The 8,785-nt window shown below is 51.8% G+C and overlaps 1 long non-coding RNA gene across 2 annotated transcripts; it reads left to right on the forward strand.

Moving 5' to 3' along the window:
• Positions 1 to 32: 32 nt before the first annotated feature.
• Positions 33 to 6,330, forward strand: LOC115031730 (uncharacterized). Of its 2 annotated transcripts, none has more exons than XR_003837381.2 (4): positions 33 to 87; positions 957 to 1,020; positions 4,697 to 4,854; positions 5,709 to 6,330. It is a non-coding gene; the product is annotated as an uncharacterized LOC115031730 (long non-coding RNA). The 2 variants fall into 2 exon arrangements; XR_003837380.1 differs by lacking the exon at positions 33 to 87 and adding an exon at positions 181 to 456.
• Positions 6,331 to 8,785: the final 2,455 nt, after the last annotated feature.

The raw sequence follows: 8,785 nt of genomic DNA on the forward strand, positions 1-8,785 counted from the left end.
TAGAGGGATTAAGGGCAGGGGCCTAGGATCAGGCAGAGTACTGGACAGAGGGGAGGGACCCAGGAGGGCAGCGGAGAGAGACAGAAGGTGACTGCGGACAAAGACGGCGGGGTGGGGAGAGGGGTGGAGGAGGCGGGGCAAAAGAGGGTCTGTCCGGAACGGCCTTGGGGCAGAGCATTGGGCTGATGAGCTGAAGGCTGAGAAGACAAAAGTGTGGGTGTTAGATGGGTGGTAGCGGGCTAGGGTGTGGAGACAGAAGCAGACGTCCTGGAGTGTGATCTAGTGACCCAGAGATAGGGAGAAACACGGGAAATGAGTGGACAACGACCCTTAGCTTTCCTGCCTCCTACCAAGGGTGGCCCTGAGTCTTCAGGTGGCTTCTTCGAAAAGAAAAAGTTCCTGGACCCTCAGCAACTGAAGCATGAAGACAGCTTGAGCCCAGTTCCCCAAACGAAGGTGGGGGTGGGAATGCAAATCAGTGTACCTGGCGCCCTGGGCTCCATCCAGGCACCCACCTAGTGGCACTCACCTCTAATCCCCACGAAAAGAGCAAGCAGGCAAATCTCTGTGAATTCTAGGCTAGATTGGTCTATATAGTGAGTTCTAAGCCATCCAGGGCCACATAGTGAGACCCTGACTTTCAAAAATAAATTCTGGGAGTAACTAGGTTATTGTTACAGGGTCTCAGGATCCAAGTGTCCTCTTAGTGTTGTCTTCCCATGAAGTGGACCAACTCCCTGCAGCTCTGTAGGCTGAGTCCTGCCTCTGTCCACAGCCACAGCAGCCCTCTGAGGATCCTTCAGGGGATCACCTCTCTGCCAGTGGGTCCCTAGCCCCGTGGCAAAATTTCTGCAAGGGTTTCCGTGTTCTGGGGACAAATGGCCGTCCCCAAATCCAAGTCTGTGGTTCTCAGCTTTGCATTTCTTATGTCAGATTTTTTTTTTCCTCTTCTCAAGCCCTCTGGTGTCTGCTGGGATCTGAGCAGGTGGCTAACTTTCAGTGGAGATATTCTCAGGCCAGGTGAGTTTCTCTCCCTCACCCTCCCAGGAATGCCCTCCTCTCCAAGGATGTTTGTCACTCCTTGACCTTCCAGGCTGTGTGGTTCTGTTCCCTGCCTCTGACAGCCCAAACTTGGACTTCCTGGGGCTCCCAGCCTTCTGCTCATGGATGCTCTGATATATTTATTATTATATGTGGAGGTATTTCCATTCATTTCTGAGTCACAGGCAGGTAGGAGCCCCTGAACTATCAGCCTCCTTGATATTTATTCGCAGCTGGGGAAAACAAGGTCCTCTCCAACTGCGCCTGACTTTGAGAGGCATGTGCACAGGGAAACTATCTGGCTTTGCTCTTAGGCCTGGAGCCACAGAGCATGTGAACACTGGGAACAAAGACAAGACCGTCTGCTGTGTTCAGACTGACTTTCTCCTTATTAGCAACAGTTTTTTTTTTGGTAAGTATCTGAGCTCAGGGCAGCAGGCTGGAAGCCGGTCCTGGTCTGTCAGGCTCTGAGCTGGCTGCAGAGCTAAGACATGTGGTTATTGGGCAGTGGGGGTGGGAGTGGGGGTGGCTAAGGGCCTAAGCAGGCTTTGTGCTATGTGTGGGCACAGGAAGGAATGTGAGAGCTGAAAGTTCTGAGACAAGGCTTGGCAAGTGCCCATCGTCCCAGGACCTGGGAGGTGGAGATTGCCGAATGGAGAGTTCAAGGTCATCCTCAGCTACAGAGTGAGGTCTGGGCCAGCCTGGGATCCATGAGATACTACATCAAATACAAACAGCGGAGCTGAGCACTCAGAAGGCAGTGGCAGGTGGATCTCTGTGGGTTTAAAGGCCAGCCTGGTCTACATAGCAAGTTCCAGGCCTGAAAAGAGATCCTGTCTCAAAAAACAAAACAAACAAAGGACAAACAAGAGTTCCTCACCTGAACCTGGGCTAGCCTGGAGCAAGCCAAGGATGGGTGTGGCTTCCTCTATGTGGAGGTTTATCTTTCACAATGGAATGAGGCAAGGTGAGGGGCTGGAGGACCCAGGCAGCACCACAGCCCTTCTGTCCCCCGAGTGACAGGTTAATGGCTGCAAGGACCCCAGTGACTGTCTTCCAAGGATCTTGGGTGTCCCTACTTGACTGATGTGGCTCCTAACTCTGAGAGCTGAGAACAGTGAAAGAATGAGCCTCCTGTCCACAGGAGGAACCAAGCAGGAGCCAGGACAGCTCCCTGAGCACTGAAGAGGCTGCGTGTGAGCAATGGCTTCTAGTCAGGGTGTCTCTCCATTGTCCATTTAATGTGTTGCTTAGACATTGTTCCCCTCTTATGAAGCTTTGTTCCAGCACCTACAGCAAGCCAACCTGGCACAAATCTTTTCCTTAGAAAACAGGTCTCCTAACACTGGACTCACTCTGTAGACCAGGCTGGCCTCAAACTCAGAGATCCTACTGCCTCTGCCTCTCAAGTGCTGGTGCGTCACCACCTGGTCACAATTAAATTTTTAAATAAAAATAATTTCTTAGCTAGGTGGTGGTGGCACATGCCTTTAATCCCAGCACTTGGAAGGCAGAGGCAGTCGGATCTCTGTGAGTTTGAGGCCAGTCCAGTCTAGAGTAAGTTCCAACACAGTCAGAAGAGCTACATAGTAAGACCCTGTCTCAAAATGTAATTAGTTTAATTTACGTTTTAAATGGGTGCAACCTTGTGTGGAACTCACAAGCTTTCTCTTCTCTGGTCTGAAAGGCCAGATTTCAGACCTTTTCCTCCTTGAAAACTCCTGTTCCTCTCTCAGAAGCCTGCTTCCAACACCCTCCTTTCCAAGGAGTTCTTTTCTGTGTCAAGTCTGACCCCAGGAAGTGTCTCTGTGCAATTCTTGACTGCCCAGTCTGAGTGGGCTCCAATAGCACAGGACAGGCCCGTGGCAGCTGTGGGGAAGGTGGAGTGTGTTAGTGATTTCACAAACTTGGGACTTCTCTCCCAGGCAGTCTGGTTCAGTGACAGGATGCAGGAAGCTGCGGAGCCCAGCCTGCTCACACAAGAAGGAGCCAGAGGGAACAGAGGGACCCAGCGCAGGAGCAAGAAGAGGCGGTGCTGGACCGAACTCATTCCCACAGATCTAATTATCCTCATTTACCACATGTGCTGATGGCCTCCTGAGAGCCAGGTGGCCGGTGGGGCCGGCCCATTTTCAGGAGTAGGTCGCAGGATTATTTTTGGCTAATATGTCCTTGTAGGCTCTGATATCCGTGCCTGTGAAGGGCAGAAAGTGGGCCGGAGGAATGGCAGCCACTCTGGGAGGGACTCTGGGAATCTATCTGAGCCGGGATGAGAGAAGGCAGCCCAAGGGTCTTTGGCACCCAGGCAGCGGAACCTCGGAGGCTGAGGGGCAGCCAGCTTTACTGAGCCGTGGGCCTGAAAGAGTTTCTAAGGTAGCTTTGCTCACGCTCCTCATCCTAGCACTCAGGAGGCTGAGGCAAGGGCATTGCTGAGCCAATCTGAGCTACATAGAGAGTCCCTGCCACTAAACAAACAAACAATAATCAAACACAAACCACAACGTGGCCTTGCAGGGCTCTCTGGAAAGGGGAGAGTATCAGCTGGGCCTATCAGCTGGGCCTGGGTTTGAATCCTGACTCCCAGGTGGCTATCCGTGTGATCATCCATGAGTCCTAAACTTGTCACTGCATTGAGAGATGGATAGGAGCAGAGGATACAGCACGTACAAAGTTCTCCAGGTAGGGACAGCCTGGTTTTCCTGGAAGAACAACGGTGGAAGCTGAAATGGCCAGAGGCCAGTAAGCCAGTAACCAGGAGGTCGGGGAGAACCCTGAGGAAAAGCTACGGAGCTGAGCAGGGCCTTGCAGGGCCACGGAAGGTGTGTGGGTTTGTTCTGAGGGTGCTAGGGAGCCATGGGAGTCTTTGGAGCCAGAGATGGAGGGAGACACGACCAGATGTACAAGTGAGGCAGGGTTTCAACTCTGCATGCAGAGATTGCGGACTTGGGCAGCCCCTACCTTTCTCAGAGCCTCAGTTTCCCCATTCTGGGCAGAGTCTCCCCGATACACAGAGGCTGCACCTTGCTGGAAGTCCGTGCTGCTGGCCTTGCCTGGGCTCTTGCCTGCTCCCCACCTCCCACGATCCTTCTGCGGAGCAGCTGTGGGAACAGCGAGTGGGGAAGGAGGTTTGGAGGGGCTCCGGGGGCTGCGTTCCCGCTGCATGACAGCCCACGCGGGGCCTCTGGGCGCCTAATGTTTCTCCGGCAGCCTGGTGACTCAGCCTGGCAGCCTCCTGCCAGTCTGCAGAGGGGCAGAGGGGGACCAGCCCCAGCTCCTACTGCCCCCAAGCAGGGCGGGTGACCCGCAGCCTGCAGGAGTTTCCCCAGACCAGCCCCTCCAAAGAGACCCGTGTTCCAATTCTCCTGGGGCCTCAGAGAGGTGACCAAACTATTTGCCTGTGGTCCAAGCAAAACAAGAAGAACCCCTAAGCCCCGCCTCTCACGAAGTGTTCCCCTCCTTCCCCCACTCCCCAAGCCCCTTCCATGACCTCTCCTGGCCTTTGTTTTTGTGGTTTGGTTCTTGCTGCTTGCTTTTAAAAAGATTTTAAAATATGTATTTATTTAATTTGAGGGTGGGGTGTGGCCTGCTGACATGCTGCGTAGGGTCTGTGGAGGGCAGAGAGCAACAGGAACAAGAGTCCCTTCTGTCCTTCCAGCAGGCAGGCTGCGGACTCAGAGTCAGGTCGTGGAATCCAGGCAAGCTCCTTCACCTGCTGGACACCTGGCCTCCCCATGGCTGGTATTGTGGAACAGCCTCAGCCTGCCTGGGACTTAGGATGCTCCTGTCCCAACCTCCAAAGTGTTGGGATGACAGGTGTGCCCCCAAGCAAGGGCAGAAAGGGGAGAGAGAAGCAAAAGGGGGAGGCGGGAAAGGAAGAAGGAAGGTGGGGAGGAAAGTGTATGTGGCTCTGTGTGTGTGTGCGTGTGTATGTGTGTGTGTGTGCTTGTGTGCGTGTGCTTGTGTGTGTGTGTGCTTGTGTGTGTGTGTGCTTGTGTGTGTGTGTGCTTGTGTGTGTGTGTGCTTGTGTGTGTGTGTGCTTGTGTGTGTGTGTGCTTGTGTGTGTGTGTGCTTGTGTGTGTGTGCGCTTGTGTGTGTGCATGTGTGTATATATGTGTATGTGTGCGTGCACGTGTGTGTGTGTGTGTGCTTGTGTGTGTGTGTGCTTGTGTGTGTGTGCGCTTGTGTGTGTGCGTGTGTGTATATATGTGTATGTGTGCGTGCACGTGTGTGTGTGTGCTTGTGTGTGCATGTGTATGTGTGCATGTGTGCATGCACGTGTGTGTGCGTATGTATGTGTGTGTGTGTGTGTGTGTGTGTGTGCTTGTGTGTGTGTGTGTCCTGAGGTAGAAAGTGCTTTAGCACAGAGTGAGTAACTGGGGCCATGTGGATCAAGCGGTCCTGGATGAGCCCTTGAGGAGACAGGGACTCATGCAGCCCAGATTGGCCTTGAACTCACAAAGATCCTCCTGCCTCTGCCTCCTGAGTACTGGGATTAAAGGCATAGGCCACCACTGCCCCATATAGTAGCTATTTTGAGACAGAGTCTCATGTAGCCCAGGCTGGCCATAAACTTCACAGGTCAACTGGTCCTCCTGCCTCCACCATCCCTGTGGAGTGAGCGACAAGGCCCACCACACCCAGCTTCTGTTCTTTTTCCATTTCCATAGGTGGGGATGAAGCAACCCAGGGCCTGTGGCAGAGGACAAGAGCTTTGTTCTTCAGGGATGAGCTCTGGATCTCACTTCCCTCCTACCCTGACAGGAAGCCCATCCCTGGAGCCCTCTTCCTGCCCTCTGCCTTCCTATATCCAAGGGGCCCTTGGGTCTTATCACTGAATCCCAGCCACAGTAGCAGGAAAGACACCTGTTTCCGGAGTAGAAGGGGGCCAGTCCCTGTGCTGCAGCAAGGGGGTCACTGAGGGGAGGGAAAATGAGTCCCACATTAGGTACCTACTATTTGCACAAGGAGACACACACACACCACCAGGGCTCTGGATCTGAAGCTCCTTCTCTGGTCTGGTTAGGATGTGGAGGGTTTGCTTCCCCAGCCTGAGAGCTTCCTGAGACGGGGCTCGCATGGAGCCTTGGGTTTGGTGAAAGGCAAATAACTTAGCAGGATGTTTTAGAAATAGTGTTCTGGGTGCAGTGGACACATCCTAGCACCAAGGAGACCTGGGCAGGAGGATCAGGAGTTAAAGGGCCACTCTTGGATACTTACTAAGTTTCAGATCAGCCTGGAGTACATGAAACCTTGTCTGTAAATAAAGTTAACCCCAGCATTTGGAACACAGAGGAGAGCATATCTGTGCTACTTTAAGGGATCGGGAGTTTCAGGCCACGCAGCCCTACATAGTGAGACCCTGTCTCCGGGAATTAATGAATAAATGTTGATCTTGAGGCCTGGCTCAGAGGCGGGCGCTGAGTGAGAATGTGCTCGACCACACTCCATCCCAACAACTAAACAGAAAAAGTAGTAAGAGCAAATTGCCATCCAAATACTAAAAACTAACAACGAGTCCAGAAACCTGCCAGAGGGTAGAGATTCTTCCTCAGCCTCTTACATCTGGAGAAACGGCTGGGAGAGAGCTGTGGGCATGCCCAACAGCAGAGGGACCACTGGGAACATCCAGGTCTCAAACAGAGAGGGGAGCGCTCTGGTGAAGGTATTGGGGCTCAGCCTCCCTGTCATCTCCTGAAGACGCCAGGAATGAGGAGTTCAGAGCTGGAGAGGCAGCTCAGTGGTTAGGAGCACTCACTGCTCTCTGAGAGACCCTGAGTTTGGTTCCCAGCACCCTCTTGGCAGCTTCCACCCATTGTAACTCCAGTCCCAGGAGGATCCAACACCTTCTTCTGGCTGCTATGGGCACTGCATGCATACACTGCACAGAAATATGCACAGGTCAACATCAAAACGCATAAACTAGAAATAAAGGGGGAAATAAAGGGGGAAAATGAAACAAACAAAAACAAGGTGGAAAGTGGAAAGTGATTGATGTCAACCTGTGGCCTCTGCACATGCCTACATACACGCACGCACACTCATGCACACACATGTAAACTTAAAAAATTAAAATTAGGGGGCTGGAGAAATGGCTCAGCAGTGAAGCAGTGTCTGCTCTTCCGGAGCAGTTCAATTCCCAGCAACCACATGGTGGCTCACAGCCATCTACAATGGGATCTGATGCCCTTTTCTTGTGTGCAGGTGTACATGCAGATAAAGCACACACACACACATACATACATACATACATACATACATACATACATACTTAAAAAAAAGAGTACTCACTGTTTTTTTTTTTTTTTAAAGATTAAAATTAGGAGAAGTTTTCTTAGGTGCATGTTAGAGAAGGAATTCAAACAGGAAGTGAATGTGCTGTTAAGAAGAACTTGGGCTGGGCAGTGGTGGCGCACGCCTTTAATCCCAGCACTTGGGAGGCAGAGGCAGGTGGATTTTTGAGTTCGAGGCCAGCCTGGTCTACAGAGTGAGTTCCAGAACAGCCAGGGCTATACGGAGAAACATTGAAAAACGAAAAAGAAGAAGAAGAAGAAGAAGAAGAAGAAGAAGAAGAAGAAGAAGAAGAAGAAGAAGAAGAAGAAGAAGAGGAAGAAGAAGAAGAGGAAGAAGAAGAGGAGGAGGACGAGGAGGAGGAAGAGGAAGAAGAGGAAGAAGAGGAGGAGGAAGAAGAGGAGGGGGAGGAGGAAGAAGAGGATGAAGAGGAGGAGGAAGAAGAAGAAGAACAACAACAACAACAACTCGGGTGGGGAGCTTCTGTGCCTGGGACGGGCCTGGACACGGGAGTGCCACTAAACTGAGAGAGAGGAAAAGTACACAGGAACCAAGCACATCCCAGGTAGAAGACATAGTGTGTGCAAAGGTCCTGAGGCAGGAAGCTGCTTTGAGTTCTCAAATAACAATGAAGGAGATGGAGTTGAAGCCCATATGACAGACAGTACTGGGGGAGGGGGTGCTGCCTAAAGCAAGGTTGATGGTTCTCTATTCAGGAAGCCACAGGTGAGTTTGGAGACTGAGGGGTTTGAATGAGAATGGTCCCCACAGGCTCATATACTTGAATGCTTGCTCTCCAGTTGGTGGAACTGTTTGGGAAGGATTAGGAGGTGTGGCCATGCTGGAGGAGGTGGTGAGTCACTGTGGTGTGCTGTTGGAGGATGGTTTTGTGCTTTGTATAAAGGTTGTCTCTGTATTATTCAAATGCTGATTTTTGGACCAGGAGAGTTGAGTTACAGGCTGGATTTATGTTATTTTTATGAAACATTGTCTGACTCAGTGTTTTGTAAACATTCTTCACCACCTTTTGATTGGTTAATAAAGACTGAATCAGTTAATTAGCTGGGCAGAAGGGAGTAGGGCCTGACTTCTGATCTGTCAAGGAATTCCAGAGAGGGGAGAGGGGGAGATGGGGGAGGGAAGAGAAGGAAGAGAGGGAGAGGGAGATGGTGGGGGGAAAGTAGAGGGGCAAGAGTGGGAGAAGGGGAGAGAGGGAGAGAGAAGGACAGGAAGGTGTGGGAGACCATGAGGAATTGCCATGAGCAGGTTGCCAAGGAAGTCTCCATGAAGTCACACATGGACCAGAGCAAGCAAGGTGAGACTCAGATGGAAGGTAAAGGATCACGTGGCCGGGAAATAGGCAGATTTAGAGTGTTAGAATAGCTCAGACCCTACCCAGCTTAATAACATATCGGGTCTCTGTGTCTTTATTGGGGCTAAAATGGACTAGAGTGGG

This window comes from Mus caroli, unplaced genomic scaffold (assembly GCF_978045245.1).
Source record: "Mus caroli unplaced genomic scaffold, Mus_caroli_1 scaffold_10, whole genome shotgun sequence".
Classification (NCBI taxonomy): domain Eukaryota; kingdom Metazoa; phylum Chordata; class Mammalia; order Rodentia; family Muridae; genus Mus; species Mus caroli.